The sequence below is a fragment of the Rhinoderma darwinii genome (assembly GCF_050947455.1).
Source record: "Rhinoderma darwinii isolate aRhiDar2 chromosome 5 unlocalized genomic scaffold, aRhiDar2.hap1 SUPER_5_unloc_35, whole genome shotgun sequence".
NCBI lineage: Eukaryota > Metazoa > Chordata > Amphibia > Anura > Rhinodermatidae > Rhinoderma > Rhinoderma darwinii.
Window position 1 is genome coordinate 303928 of NW_027461793.1, and position 15542 is coordinate 319469.

The 15542-nt window shown below is 48.0% G+C and overlaps 10 non-coding genes across 10 annotated transcripts; all 10 read right to left on the bottom strand.

Moving 5' to 3' along the window:
• Positions 1-784: 784 nt before the first annotated feature.
• Positions 785-975, bottom strand: LOC142690856 (U2 spliceosomal RNA). Its single transcript, XR_012859536.1, has one exon. It is a non-coding gene; the product is annotated as a U2 spliceosomal RNA (small nuclear RNA).
• A 1285-nt stretch (positions 976-2260) lies between these two features.
• On the bottom strand, positions 2261-2451 carry LOC142690857 (U2 spliceosomal RNA). The gene has a single exon (XR_012859537.1). It is a non-coding gene; the product is annotated as a U2 spliceosomal RNA (small nuclear RNA).
• A 1296-nt stretch (positions 2452-3747) lies between these two features.
• LOC142690858 (U2 spliceosomal RNA) lies at positions 3748-3938 on the bottom strand. The gene has a single exon (XR_012859538.1). It is a non-coding gene; the product is annotated as a U2 spliceosomal RNA (small nuclear RNA).
• Positions 3939-5234: 1296 nt separating this feature from the next.
• Positions 5235-5425, bottom strand: LOC142690859 (U2 spliceosomal RNA). The gene has a single exon (XR_012859539.1). It is a non-coding gene; the product is annotated as a U2 spliceosomal RNA (small nuclear RNA).
• A 1293-nt stretch (positions 5426-6718) lies between these two features.
• On the bottom strand, positions 6719-6909 carry LOC142690860 (U2 spliceosomal RNA). The gene has a single exon (XR_012859540.1). It is a non-coding gene; the product is annotated as a U2 spliceosomal RNA (small nuclear RNA).
• A 1284-nt stretch (positions 6910-8193) lies between these two features.
• LOC142690861 (U2 spliceosomal RNA) lies at positions 8194-8384 on the bottom strand. Its single transcript, XR_012859541.1, has one exon. It is a non-coding gene; the product is annotated as a U2 spliceosomal RNA (small nuclear RNA).
• A 1292-nt stretch (positions 8385-9676) lies between these two features.
• Positions 9677-9867, bottom strand: LOC142690862 (U2 spliceosomal RNA). Its single transcript, XR_012859542.1, has one exon. It is a non-coding gene; the product is annotated as a U2 spliceosomal RNA (small nuclear RNA).
• Positions 9868-11155: 1288 nt separating this feature from the next.
• On the bottom strand, positions 11156-11346 carry LOC142690863 (U2 spliceosomal RNA). The gene has a single exon (XR_012859543.1). It is a non-coding gene; the product is annotated as a U2 spliceosomal RNA (small nuclear RNA).
• Positions 11347-12622: 1276 nt separating this feature from the next.
• On the bottom strand, positions 12623-12813 carry LOC142690865 (U2 spliceosomal RNA). The gene has a single exon (XR_012859544.1). It is a non-coding gene; the product is annotated as a U2 spliceosomal RNA (small nuclear RNA).
• A 2204-nt stretch (positions 12814-15017) lies between these two features.
• Positions 15018-15208, bottom strand: LOC142690866 (U2 spliceosomal RNA). The gene has a single exon (XR_012859545.1). It is a non-coding gene; the product is annotated as a U2 spliceosomal RNA (small nuclear RNA).
• Between the last annotated feature and the right edge of the window lie 334 nt (positions 15209-15542).

The window sequence follows — 15542 nt, forward strand, 5'->3', positions numbered from 1 at the left end:
GTTGCCTGAGAGGGCAACACTGCAACAGCCGGCCGCCAGGCTGTCTTTTTTTTGCACAGCTAGTTGCCTCCAGGAGGCCACAAGAGGGAGACAAGGGACTGCAAAATGGAAAATAGGCATCCACCAACTTTACAGACAACTTCTCCTTGCTCCTACAACCTCCATCCTTGCACAGTTTGTTATTCTTCTAGGTAACATAGTAACAAATCCAAATTGCTGCTCTCTTTGTAGGCAAGCAAGGCTTTGTTGCAACTGCAATTCTTACTTCTTCTTGAAATGTAGGGACGACAGTACATTCCATCACATCCATCTAGTGTACACAGGTAGGTCCATTGTGGCGGGCAGGCGAGCGGGCGGGCTGCTTTATTGGCTGTTTGCTGTTCCCCTACTCCACTCCACTATTTGACTGTTGTGCTGCATCAATCAATCAATCAATCAATCAATCAATCAATCAATCAATCAATCAATCAATCAATCAATCAATCAGTGGCTGGCTCAGGTGCAGCTCTTTAACTTACCTAAAAGGGAGGGCGGAGAGAAGACAAGGAAGGTGAATGAGGTGTTCCAATGTGAAATGCCGGAAACACAGAAACACAGACGACACACAACAAGAGGTGGCAATCTATTCATTAATTGCATTTAATCAATGAGCTCATTATCACTCATGCATTGTCCAACAGGTGTTGAAATAATGGGATTAAAAGGGGAGATCCCTTCAGAAAGACAGAAACAATAGCAAAGACAAAAAACACTTTTGGAATCTGCTTTTAGTCAACACATAAGGAAAGGGTGCACCGGTCCTGGAAATACTGCAATACCAGGTCAATGCGTGGAGTGGACAGAGCAAGCTCTATTTCCATCTCCCTGTTCTAAAAATCCATTTAATATATGGTCCCCAGATAGGGGACGTATCAGATATTAAACTGATAAGAACAGATACTACACTTGATCTTAGCCAAAAGGCCGAGAAGCGATAACCCGAACGGGCCGCGCGTTGCCCGAGCCTGCCCGATACTGCTGTTCAGCCCTTGCAGCGATTCAGCCTACTTCTAGGCAATTCCATGGGGCCCTGCAGGCTCACACACTCACAGCTACACGGGAGGTGAATAAAGGCCGGAGAGGAAGCCAGACAGGATTTGCTTCTTTTGCTTGCACCACAATGCAGTGCTGAAAGAGGAGGAATCTACATAAAAACGCCTTCCTGGCAACGCCCAAATGCCCTGCTGCCATGCAGATAAACACTGGCAGCGGCAGCAAGTGCATGCCCACAGCCACCCCTTGTTCCTTCACACCTTGTATCAGCTGTAATCCAGTCCAGTCCAGTGCTGCCTGCTGAGCAGCACTGACCAACACTGCCTGGGCCCAGGCTTTTATCTCTGAGGCCCCATTATGATGTCAGAAAGCTGGCTCTGGAATCCTGAGGGCTCCACTATGACACGTGCAAAGTTCCGTCTGAACTTTATATAAGACGGTGAGGCTCAGTCAGTCACTCAGTGTTGCCTGAGAGGGCAACACTGCAACAGCCGGCCGCCAGGCTGTCTTTTTTTTGCACAGCTAGTTGCCTCCAGGAGGCCACAAGAGGGAGACAAGGGACTGCAAAATGGAAAATAGGCATCCACCAACTTTACAGACAACTTCTCCTTGCTCCTACAACCTCCATCCTTGCACAGTTTGTTATTCTTCTAGGTAACATAGTAACAAATCCAAATTGCTGCTCTCTTTGTAGGCAAGCAAGGCTTTGTTGCAACTGCAATTCTTACTTCTTCTTGAAATGTAGGGACGACAGTACATTCCATCACATCCATCTAGTGTACACAGGTAGGTCCATTGTGGCGGGCAGGCGAGCGGGCGGGCTGCTTTATTGGCTGTTTGCTGTTCCCCTACTCCACTCCACTATTTGACTGTTGTGCTGCAATCAATCAATCAATCAATCAATCAATCAATCAATCAATCAATCAATCAGTGGCTGGCTCAGGTGCAGCTCTTTAACTTACCTAAAAGGGAGGGCGGAGAGAAGACAAGGAAGGTGAATGAGGTGTTCCAATGTGAAATGCCGGAAACACAGAAACACAGACGACACACAACAAGAGGTGGCAATCTATTCATTAATTGCATTTAATCAATGAGCTCATTATCACTCATGCATTGTCCAACAGGTGTTGAAATAATGGGATTAAAAGGGGAGATCCCTTCAGAAAGACAGAAACAATAGCAAAGACAAAAAACACTTTTGGAATCTGCTTTTAGTCAACACATAAGGAAAGGGTGCACCGGTCCTGGAAATACTGCAATACCAGGTCAATGCGTGGAGTGGACAGAGCAAGCTCTATTTCCATCTCCCTGTTCTAAAAATCCATTTAATATATGGTCCCCAGATAGGGGACGTATCAGATATTAAACTGATAAGAACAGATACTACACTTGATCTTAGCCAAAAGGCCGAGAAGCGATAACCCGAACGGGCCGCGCGTTGCCCGAGCCTGCCCGATACTGCTGTTCAGCCCTTGCAGCGATTCAGCCTACTTCTAGGCAATTCCATGGGGCCCTGCAGGCTCACACACTCACAGCTACACGGGAGGTGAATAAAGGCCGGAGAGGAAGCCAGACAGGATTTGCTTCTTTTGCTTGCACCACAATGCAGTGCTGAAAGAGGAGGAATCTACATAAAAACGCCTTCCTGGCAACGCCCAAATGCCCTGCTGCCATGCAGATAAACACTGGCAGCGGCAGCAAGTGCATGCCCACAGCCACCCCTTGTTCCTTCACACCTTGTATCAGCTGTAATCCAGTCCAGTCCAGTGCTGCCTGCTGAGCAGCACTGACCAACACTGCCTGGGCCCAGGCTTTTATCTCTGAGGCCCCATTATGATGTCAGAAAGCTGGCTCTGGAATCCTGAGGGCTCCACTATGACACGTGCAAAGTTCCGTCTGAACTTTATATAAGACGGTGAGGCTCAGTCAGTCACTCAGTGTTGCCTGAGAGGGCAACACTGCAACAGCCGGCCGCCAGGCTGTCTTTTTTTTGCACAGCTAGTTGCCTCCAGGAGGCCACAAGAGGGAGACAAGGGATTGCAAAATGGAAAATAGGTATCCACCAACTTTACAGACAACTTCTCCTTGCTCCTACAACCTCCATCCTTGCACAGTTTGTTATTCTTCTAGGTAACATAGTAACAAATCCAAATTGCTGCTCTCTTTGTAGGCAAGCAAGGCTTTGTTGCAACTGCAATTCTTACTTCTTCTTGAAATGTAGGGACGACAGTACATTCCATCACATCCATCTAGTGTACACAGGTAGGTCCATTGTGGCGGGCAGGCGAGCGGGCGGGCTGCTTTATTGGCTGTTTGCTGTTCCCCTACTCCACTCCACTATTTGACTGTTGTGCTGCATCAATCAATCAATCAATCAATCAATCAATCAATCAATCAATCAATCAATCAATCAATCAGTGGCTGGCTCAGGTGCAGCTCTTTAACTTACCTAAAAGGGAGGGCGGAGAGAAGACAAGGAAGGTGAATGAGGTGTTCCAATGTGAAATGCCGGAAACACAGAAACACAGACGACACACAACAAGAGGTGGCAATCTATTCATTAATTGCATTTAATCAATGAGCTCATTATCACTCATGCATTGTCCAACAGGTGTTGAAATAATGGGATTAAAAGGGGAGATCCCTTCAGAAAGACAGAAACAATAGCAAAGACAAAAAACACTTTTGGAATCTGCTTTTAGTCAACACATAAGGAAAGGGTGCACCGGTCCTGGAAATACTGCAATACCAGGTCAATGCGTGGAGTGGACAGAGCAAGCTCTATTTCCATCTCCCTGTTCTAAAAATCCATTTAATATATGGTCCCCAGATAGGGGACGTATCAGATATTAAACTGATAAGAACAGATACTACACTTGATCTTAGCCAAAAGGCCGAGAAGCGATAACCCGAACGGGCCGCGCGTTGCCCGAGCCTGCCCGATACTGCTGTTCAGCCCTTGCAGCGATTCAGCCTACTTCTAGGCAATTCCATGGGGCCCTGCAGGCTCACACACTCACAGCTACACGGGAGGTGAATAAAGGCCGGAGAGGAAGCCAGACAGGATTTGCTTCTTTTGCTTGCACCACAATGCAGTGCTGAAAGAGGAGGAATCTACATAAAAACGCCTTCCTGGCAACGCCCAAATGCCCTGCTGCCATGCAGATAAACACTGGCAGCGGCAGCAAGTGCATGCCCACAGCCACCCCTTGTTCCTTCACACCTTGTATCAGCTGTAATCCAGTCCAGTCCAGTGCTGCCTGCTGAGCAGCACTGACCAACACTGCCTGGGCCCAGGCTTTTATCTCTGAGGCCCCATTATGATGTCAGAAAGCTGGCTCTGGAATCCTGAGGGCTCCACTATGACACGTGCAAAGTTCCGTCTGAACTTTATATAAGACGGTGAGGCTCAGTCAGTCACTCAGTGTTGCCTGAGAGGGCAACACTGCAACAGCCGGCCGCCAGGCTGTCTTTTTTTTGCACAGCTAGTTGCCTCCAGGAGGCCACAAGAGGGAGACAAGGGACTGCAAAATGGAAAATAGGCATCCACCAACTTTACAGACAACTTCTCCTTGCTCCTACAACCTCCATCCTTGCACAGTTTGTTATTCTTCTAGGTAACATAGTAACAAATCCAAATTGCTGCTCTCTTTGTAGGCAAGCAAGGCTTTGTTGCAACTGCAATTCTTACTTCTTCTTGAAATGTAGGGACGACAGTACATTCCATCACATCCATCTAGTGTACACAGGTAGGTCCATTGTGGCGGGCAGGCGAGCGGGCGGGCTGCTTTATTGGCTGTTTGCTGTTCCCCTACTCCACTCCACTATTTGACTGTTGTGCTGCATCAATCAATCAATCAATCAATCAATCAATCAATCAATCAATCAATCAATCAATCAATCAGTGGCTGGCTCAGGTGCAGCTCTTTAACTTACCTAAAAGGGAGGGCGGAGAGAAGACAAGGAAGGTGAATGAGGTGTTCCAATGTGAAATGCCGGAAACACAGAAACACAGACGACACACAACAAGAGGTGGCAATCTATTCATTAATTGCATTTAATCAATGAGCTCATTATCACTCATGCATTGTCCAACAGGTGTTGAAATAATGGGATTAAAAGGGGAGATCCCTTCAGAAAGACAGAAACAATAGCAAAGACAAAAAACACTTTTGGAATCTGCTTTTAGTCAACACATAAGGAAAGGGTGCACCGGTCCTGGAAATACTGCAATACCAGGTCAATGCGTGGAGTGGACAGAGCAAGCTCTATTTCCATCTCCCTGTTCTAAAAATCCATTTAATATATGGTCCCCAGATAGGGGACGTATCAGATATTAAACTGATAAGAACAGATACTACACTTGATCTTAGCCAAAAGGCCGAGAAGCGATAACCCGAACGGGCCGCGCGTTGCCCGAGCCTGCCCGATACTGCTGTTCAGCCCTTGCAGCGATTCAGCCTACTTCTAGGCAATTCCATGGGGCCCTGCAGGCTCACACACTCACAGCTACACGGGAGGTGAATAAAGGCCGGAGAGGAAGCCAGACAGGATTTGCTTCTTTTGCTTGCACCACAATGCAGTGCTGAAAGAGGAGGAATCTACATAAAAACGCCTTCCTGGCAACGCCCAAATGCCCTGCTGCCATGCAGATAAACACTGGCAGCGGCAGCAAGTGCATGCCCACAGCCACCCCTTGTTCCTTCACACCTTGTATCAGCTGTAATCCAGTCCAGTCCAGTGCTGCCTGCTGAGCAGCACTGACCAACACTGCCTGGGCCCAGGCTTTTATCTCTGAGGCCCCATTATGATGTCAGAAAGCTGGCTCTGGAATCCTGAGGGCTCCACTATGACACGTGCAAAGTTCCGTCTGAACTTTATATAAGACGGTGAGGCTCAGTCAGTCACTCAGTGTTGCCTGAGAGGGCAACACTGCAACAGCCGGCCGCCAGGCTGTCTTTTTTTTGCACAGCTAGTTGCCTCCAGGAGGCCACAAGAGGGAGACAAGGGACTGCAAAATGGAAAATAGGCATCCACCAACTTTACAGACAACTTCTCCTTGCTCCTACAACCTCCATCCTTGCACAGTTTGTTATTCTTCTAGGTAACATAGTAACAAATCCAAATTGCTGCTCTCTTTGTAGGCAAGCAAGGCTTTGTTGCAACTGCAATTCTTACTTCTTCTTGAAATGTAGGGACGACAGTACATTCCATCACATCCATCTAGTGTACACAGGTAGGTCCATTGTGGCGGGCAGGCGAGCGGGCGGGCTGCTTTATTGGCTGTTTGCTGTTCCCCTACTCCACTCCACTATTTGACTGTTGTGCTGCATCAATCAATCAATCAATCAATCAATCAATCAATCAATCAATCAATCAATCAGTGGCTGGCTCAGGTGCAGCTCTTTAACTTACCTAAAAGGGAGGGCGGAGAGAAGACAAGGAAGGTGAATGAGGTGTTCCAATGTGAAATGCCGGAAACACAGAAACACAGACGACACACAACAAGAGGTGGCAATCTATTCATTAATTGCATTTAATCAATGAGCTCATTATCACTCATGCATTGTCCAACAGGTGTTGAAATAATGGGATTAAAAGGGGAGATCCCTTCAGAAAGACAGAAACAATAGCAAAGACAAAAAACACTTTTGGAATCTGCTTTTAGTCAACACATCACATAAGGAAAGGGTGCACCGGTCCTGGAAATACTGCAATACCAGGTCAATGCGTGGAGTGGACAGAGCAAGCTCTATTTCCATCTCCCTGTTCTAAAAATCCATTTAATATATGGTCCCCAGATAGGGGACGTATCAGATATTAAACTGATAAGAACAGATACTACACTTGATCTTAGCCAAAAGGCCGAGAAGCGATAACCCGAACGGGCCGCGCGTTGCCCGAGCCTGCCCGATACTGCTGTTCAGCCCTTGCAGCGATTCAGCCTACTTCTAGGCAATTCCATGGGGCCCTGCAGGCTCACACACTCACAGCTACACGGGAGGTGAATAAAGGCCGGAGAGGAAGCCAGACAGGATTTGCTTCTTTTGCTTGCACCACAATGCAGTGCTGAAAGAGGAGGAATCTACATAAAAACGCCTTCCTGGCAACGCCCAAATGCCCTGCTGCCATGCAGATAAACACTGGCAGCGGCAGCAAGTGCATGCCCACAGCCACCCCTTGTTCCTTCACACCTTGTATCAGCTGTAATCCAGTCCAGTCCAGTGCTGCCTGCTGAGCAGCACTGACCAACACTGCCTGGGCCCAGGCTTTTATCTCTGAGGCCCCATTATGATGTCAGAAAGCTGGCTCTGGAATCCTGAGGGCTCCACTATGACACATGCAAAGTTCCGTCTGAACTTTATATAAGACGGTGAGGCTCAGTCAGTCACTCAGTGTTGCCTGAGAGGGCAACACTGCAACAGCCGGCCGCCAGGCTGTCTTTTTTTTGCACAGCTAGTTGCCTCCAGGAGGCCACAAGAGGGAGACAAGGGACTGCAAAATGGAAAATAGGCATCCACCAACTTTACAGACAACTTCTCCTTGCTCCTACAACCTCCATCCTTGCACAGTTTGTTATTCTTCTAGGTAACATAGTAACAAATCCAAATTGCTGCTCTCTTTGTAGGCAAGCAAGGCTTTGTTGCAACTGCAATTCTTACTTCTTCTTGAAATGTAGGGACGACAGTACATTCCATCACATCCATCTAGTGTACACAGGTAGGTCCATTGTGGCGGGCAGGCGAGCGGGCGGGCTGCTTTATTGGCTGTTTGCTGTTCCCCTACTCCACTCCACTATTTGACTGTTGTGCTGCATCAATCAATCAATCAATCAATCAATCAATCAATCAATCAATCAATCAGTGGCTGGCTCAGGTGCAGCTCTTTAACTTACCTAAAAGGGAGGGCGGAGAGAAGACAAGGAAGGTGAATGAGGTGTTCCAATGTGAAATGCCGGAAACACAGAAACACAGACGACACACAACAAGAGGTGGCAATCTATTCATTAATTGCATTTAATCAATGAGCTCATTATCACTCATGCATTGTCCAACAGGTGTTGAAATAATGGGATTAAAAGGGGAGATCCCTTCAGAAAGACAGAAACAATAGCAAAGACAAAAAACACTTTTGGAATCTGCTTTTAGTCAACACATAAGGAAAGGGTGCACCGGTCCTGGAAATACTGCAATACCAGGTCAATGCGTGGAGTGGACAGAGCAAGCTCTATTTCCATCTCCCTGTTCTAAAAATCCATTTAATATATGGTCCCCAGATAGGGGACGTATCAGATATTAAACTGATAAGAACAGATACTACACTTGATCTTAGCCAAAAGGCCGAGAAGCGATAACCCGAACGGGCCGCGCGTTGCCCGAGCCTGCCCGATACTGCTGTTCAGCCCTTGCAGCGATTCAGCCTACTTCTAGGCAATTCCATGGGGCCCTGCAGGCTCACACACTCACAGCTACACGGGAGGTGAATAAAGGCCGGAGAGGAAGCCAGACAGGATTTGCTTCTTTTGCTTGCACCACAATGCAGTGCTGAAAGAGGAGGAATCTACATAAAAACGCCTTCCTGGCAACGCCCAAATGCCCTGCTGCCATGCAGATAAACACTGGCAGCGGCAGCAAGTGCATGCCCACAGCCACCCCTTGTTCCTTCACACCTTGTATCAGCTGTAATCCAGTCCAGTCCAGTGCTGCCTGCTGAGCAGCACTGACCAACACTGCCTGGGCCCAGGCTTTTATCTCTGAGGCCCCATTATGATGTCAGAAAGCTGGCTCTGGAATCCTGAGGGCTCCACTATGACACGTGCAAAGTTCCGTCTGAACTTTATATAAGACGGTGAGGCTCAGTCAGTCACTCAGTGTTGCCTGAGAGGGCAACACTGCAACAGCCGGCCGCCAGGCTGTCTTTTTTTTGCACAGCTAGTTGCCTCCAGGAGGCCACAAGAGGGAGACAAGGGACTGCAAAATGGAAAATAGGCATCCACCAACTTTACAGACAACTTCTCCTTGCTCCTACAACCTCCATCCTTGCACAGTTTGTTATTCTTCTAGGTAACATAGTAACAAATCCAAATTGCTGCTCTCTTTGTAGGCAAGCAAGGCTTTGTTGCAACTGCAATTCTTACTTCTTCTTGAAATGTAGGGACGACAGTACATTCCATCACATCCATCTAGTGTACACAGGTAGGTCCATTGTGGCGGGCAGGCGAGCGGGCAGGCTGCTTTATTGGCTGTTTGCTGTTCCCCTACTCCACTCCACTATTTGACTGTTGTGCTGCATCAATCAATCAATCAATCAATCAATCAATCAATCAATCAATCAATCAATCAATCAGTGGCTGGCTCAGGTGCAGCTCTTTAACTTACCTAAAAGGGAGGGCGGAGAGAAGACAAGGAAGGTGAATGAGGTGTTCCAATGTGAAATGCCGGAAACACAGAAACACAGACGACACACAACAAGAGGTGGCAATCTATTCATTAATTGCATTTAATCAATGAGCTCATTATCACTCATGCATTGTCCAACAGGTGTTGAAATAATGGGATTAAAAGGGGAGATCCCTTCAGAAAGACAGAAACAATAGCAAAGACAAAAAACACTTTTGGAATCTGCTTTTAGTCAACACATAAGGAAAGGGTGCACCGGTCCTGGAAATACTGCAATACCAGGTCAATGCGTGGAGTGGACAGAGCAAGCTCTATTTCCATCTCCCTGTTCTAAAAATCCATTTAATATATGGTCCCCAGATAGGGGACGTATCAGATATTAAACTGATAAGAACAGATACTACACTTGATCTTAGCCAAAAGGCCGAGAAGCGATAACCCGAACGGGCCGCGCGTTGCCCGAGCCTGCCCGATACTGCTGTTCAGCCCTTGCAGCGATTCAGCCTACTTCTAGGCAATTCCATGGGGCCCTGCAGGCTCACACACTCACAGCTACACGGGAGGTGAATAAAGGCCGGAGAGGAAGCCAGACAGGATTTGCTTCTTTTGCTTGCACCACAATGCAGTGCTGAAAGAGGAGGAATCTACATAAAAACGCCTTCCTGGCAACGCCCAAATGCCCTGCTGCCATGCAGATAAACACTGGCAGCGGCAGCAAGTGCATGCCCACAGCCACCCCTTGTTCCTTCACACCTTGTATCAGCTGTAATCCAGTCCAGTCCAGTGCTGCCTGCTGAGCAGCACTGACCAACACTGCCTGGGCCCAGGCTTTTATCTCTGAGGCCCCATTATGATGTCAGAAAGCTGGCTCTGGAATCCTGAGGGCTCCACTATGACACGTGCAAAGTTCCGTCTGAACTTTATATAAGACGGTGAGGCTCAGTCAGTCACTCAGTGTTGCCTGAGAGGGCAACACTGCAACAGCCGGCCGCCAGGCTGTCTTTTTTTTGCACAGCTAGTTGCCTCCAGGAGGCCACAAGAGGGAGACAAGGGACTGCAAAATGGAAAATAGGCATCCACCAACTTTACAGACAACTTCTCCTTGCTCCTACAACCTCCATCCTTGCACAGTTTGTTATTCTTCTAGGTAACATAGTAACAAATCCAAATTGCTGCTCTCTTTGTAGGCAAGCAAGGCTTTGTTGCAACTGCAATTCTTACTTCTTCTTGAAATGTAGGGACGACAGTACATTCCATCACATCCATCTAGTGTACACAGGTAGGTCCATTGTGGCGGGCAGGCGAGCGGGCGGGCTGCTTTATTGGCTGTTTGCTGTTCCCCTACTCCACTCCACTATTTGACTGTTGTGCTGCATCAATCAATCAATCAATCAATCAATCAATCAATCAATCAATCAATCAATCAGTGGCTGGCTCAGGTGCAGCTCTTTAACTTACCTAAAAGGGAGGGCGGAGAGAAGACAAGGAAGGTGAATGAGGTGTTCCAATGTGAAATGCCGGAAACACAGAAACACAGACGACACACAACAAGAGGTGGCAATCTATTCATTAATTGCATTTAATCAATGAGCTCATTATCACTCATGCATTGTCCAACAGGTGTTGAAATAATGGGATTAAAAGGGGAGATCCCTTCAGAAAGACAGAAACAATAGCAAAGACAAAAAACACTTTTGGAATCTGCTTTTAGTCAACACATAAGGAAAGGGTGCACCGGTCCTGGAAATACTGCAATACCAGGTCAATGCGTGGAGTGGACAGAGCAAGCTCTATTTCCATCTCCCTGTTCTAAAAATCCATTTAATATATGGTCCCCAGATAGGGGACGTATCAGATATTAAACTGATAAGAACAGATACTACACTTGATCTTAGCCAAAAGGCCGAGAAGCGATAACCCGAACGGGCCGCGCGTTGCCCGAGCCTGCCCGATACTGCTGTTCAGCCCTTGCAGCGATTCAGCCTACTTCTAGGCAATTCCATGGGGCCCTGCAGGCTCACACACTCACAGCTACACGGGAGGTGAATAAAGGCCGGAGAGGAAGCCAGACAGGATTTGCTTCTTTTGCTTGCACCACAATGCAGTGCTGAAAGAGGAGGAATCTACATAAAAACGCCTTCCTGGCAACGCCCAAATGCCCTGCTGCCATGCAGATAAACACTGGCAGCGGCAGCAAGTGCATGCCCACAGCCACCCCTTGTTCCTTCACACCTTGTATCAGCTGTAATCCAGTCCAGTCCAGTGCTGCCTGCTGAGCAGCACTGACCAACACTGCCTGGGCCCAGGCTTTTATCTCTGAGGCCCCATTATGATGTCAGAAAGCTGGCTCTGGAATCCTGAGGGCTCCACTATGACACGTGCAAAGTTCCGTCTGAACTTTATATAAGACGGTGAGGCTCAGTCAGTCACTCAGTGTTGCCTGAGAGGGCAACACTGCAACGGCCGGCCGCCAGGCTGTCTTTTTTTTGCACAGCTAGTTGCCTCCAGGAGGCCACAAGAGGGAGACAAGGGACTGCAAAATGGAAAATAGGCATCCACCAACTTTACAGACAACTTCTCCTTGCTCCTACAACCTCCATCCTTGCAAAGTTTGTTATTCTTCTAGGTAACATAGTAGCAAATCCAAATTGCTGCTCTCTTTGTAGGCAAGCAAGGCTTTGTTGCAACTGCAATTCTTACTTCTTCTTGAAATGTAGGGACGACAGTACATTCCATCACATCCATCTAGTGTACACAGGTAGGTCCATTGTGGCGGGCAGGCGAGCGGGCGGGCTGCTTTATTGGCTGTTTGCTGTTCCCCTACTCCACTCCACTATTTGACTGTTGTGCTGCATCAATCAATCAATCAATCAATCAATCAATCAATCAATCAGTGGCTGGCTCAGGTGCAGCTCTTTAACTTACCTAAAAGGGAGGGCGGAGAGAAGACAAGGAAGGTGAATGAGGTGTTCCAATGTGAAATGCCGGAAACACAGAAACACAGACGACACACAACAAGAGGTGGCAATCTATTCATTAATTGCATTTAATCAATGAGCTCATTATCACTCATGCATTGTCCAACAGGTGTTGAAATAATGGGATTAAAAGGGGAGATCCCTTCAGAAAGACAGAAACAATAGCAAAGACAAAAAACACTTTTGGAATCTGCTTTTAGTCAACACATAAGGAAAGGGTGCACCGGTCCTGGAAATACTGCAATACCAGGTCAATGCGTGGAGTGGACAGAGCAAGCTCTATTTCCATCTCCCTGTTCTAAAAATCCATTTAATATATGGTCCCCAGATAGGGGACGTATCAGATATTAAACTGATAAGAACAGATACTACACTTGATCTTAGCCAAAAGGCCGAGAAGCGATAACCCGAACGGGCCGCGCGTTGCCCGAGCCTGCCCGATACTGCTGTTCAGCCCTTGCAGCGATTCAGCCTACTTCTAGGCAATTCCATGGGGCCCTGCAGGCTCACACACTCACAGCTACACGGGAGGTGAATAAAGGCCGGAGAGGAAGCCAGACAGGATTTGCTTCTTTTGCTTGCACCACAATGCAGTGCTGAAAGAGGAGGAATCTACATAAAAACGCCTTCCTGGCAACGCCCAAATGCCCTGCTGCCATGCAGATAAACACTGGCAGCGGCAGCAAGTGCATGCCCACAGCCACCCCTTGTTCCTTCACACCTTGTATCAGCTGTAATCCAGTCCAGTCCAGTGCTGCCTGCTGAGCAGCACTGACCAACACTGCCTGGGCCCAGGCTTTTATCTCTGAGGCCCCATTATGATGTCAGAAAGCTGGCTCTGGAATCCTGAGGGCTCCACTATGACACGTGCAAAGTTCCGTCTGAACTTTATATAAGACGGTGAGGCTCAGTCAGTCACTCAGTGTTGCCTGAGAGGGCAACACTGCAACAGCCGGCCGCCAGGCTGTCTTTTTTTTGCACAGCTAGTTGCCTCCAGGAGGCCACAAGAGGGAGACAAGGGACTGCAAAATGGAAAATAGGCATCCACCAACTTTACAGACAACTTCTCCTTGCTCCTACAACCTCCATCCTTGCACAGTTTGTTATTCTTCTAGGTAACATAGTAAGGCCTCATGCACACGACCGTAAAAACACCCGTTATTGCGGGTCGTTATTACGACCCGCAATAACGGGCTCATAGGCTTCTGTTAGCCACGGGTACCTTCCCGTTTGCTCACGGGAAGGTACCCGTGCCGTTAAAAAAGATAGAACATGCCCTATTTCATGCCGTAATAACGGCACGGGCATCCCATAGAAGTCTATGGGGCTCCCGTAATCATGGGTGGCTGCGTGTGTTCACCCGTGATTACGGGAGCGTTGCGAGGTGAGGCGAGGTCAGGGGACTACCCGGTCTGCAGGCCACAGCCCAGTGGCGTAACTACCGCCGGGACTACAATGAAAACTATGGCAGAGCGGGGAGGTATCTCCCCGCTCTGCCATAAACAAGACATGTATCCCCTATCCTGTAAAAAATAAAAATAAAAGACGTTCATACTTACCGACAACTCTCCAGTCCGGTCTCCCGCCCGTTGCCTTGGTGACGCGTCCCTCTCGACATCCGGGCCGACGTCCTGGATGACGTTTCAGGCCATGTGACCGCTGCAGCCAATCACAGGTCAATCACAGGCTGCAGCGGTCACATGGACTGCCGCGTCATCCAGGGATGTCGGGCTGGATGTGAAGAGAGGGACGCGTCACCAAGACAACGGCCGGTAAGTATGAATTTCTTTAACTTTTATTACAGAAAAGGCTGTCCCTTCTCTCTATCCTGCACTGATAGAGAGAAGGGGCTGCCGATTAGTGCAGTGCTATTTTGCTGCCAAAAACGTGCTCGTAAATACGGGTGGAATACGTGTGACACCGGACCCATATTTACGAGCACGGGTTCGTAAATACTGGTGCAAAACGGGTGGAATACGTGTGACACCGGACCCGTATTTACGCCAGTATTTACGGGTGTGAAAAAATACGGTCGTGTGCATGAGGCCTAACAAATCCAAATTGCTGCTCTCTTTGTAGGCAAGCAAGGCTTTGTTGCAACTGCAATTCTTACTTCTTCTTGAAATGTAGGGACGACAGTACATTCCATCACATCCATCTAGTGTACACAGGTAGGTCCATTGTGGCGGGCAGGCGAGCGGGCGGGCTGCTTTATTGGCTGTTTGCTGTTCCCCTACTCCACTCCACTATTTGACTGTTGTGCTGCATCAATCAATCAATCAATCAATCAATCAATCAATCAATCAATCAGTGGCTGGCTCAGGTGCAGCTCTTTAACTTACCTAAAAGGGAGGGCGGAGAGAAGACAAGGAAGGTGAATGAGGTGTTCCAATGTGAAATGCCGGAAACACAGAAACACAGACGACACACAACAAGAGGTGGCAATCTATTCATTAATTGCATTTAATCAATGAGCTCATTATCACTCATGCATTGTCCAACAGGTGTTGAAATAATGGGATTAAAAGGGGAGATCCCTTCAGAAAGACAGAAACAATAGCAAAGACAAAAAACACTTTTGGAATCTGCTTTTAGTCAACACATAAGGAAAGGGTGCACCGGTCCTGGAAATACTGCAATACCAGGTCAATGCGTGGAGTGGACAGAGCAAGCTCTATTTCCATCTCCCTGTTCTAAAAATCCATTTAATATATGGTCCCCAGATAGGGGACGTATCAGATATTAAACTGATAAGAACAGATACTACACTTGATCTTAGCCAAAAGGCCGAGAAGCGATAACCCGAACGGGCCGCGCGTTGCCCGAGCCTGCCCGATACTGCTGTTCAGCCCTTGCAGCGATTCAGCCTACTTCTAGGCAATTCCATGGGGCCCTGCAGGCTCACACACTCACAGCTACACGGGAGGTGAATAAAGGCCGGAGAGGAAGCCAGACAGGATTTGCTTCTTTTGCTTGCACCACAATGCAGTGCTGAAAGAGGAGGAATCTACATAAAAACGCCTTCCTGGCAACGCCCAAATGCCCTGCTGCCATGCAGATAAACACTGGCAGCGGCAGCAAGTGCATGCCCACAGCCACCCCTTGTTCCTTCACACCTTGTATCAGCTGTAAT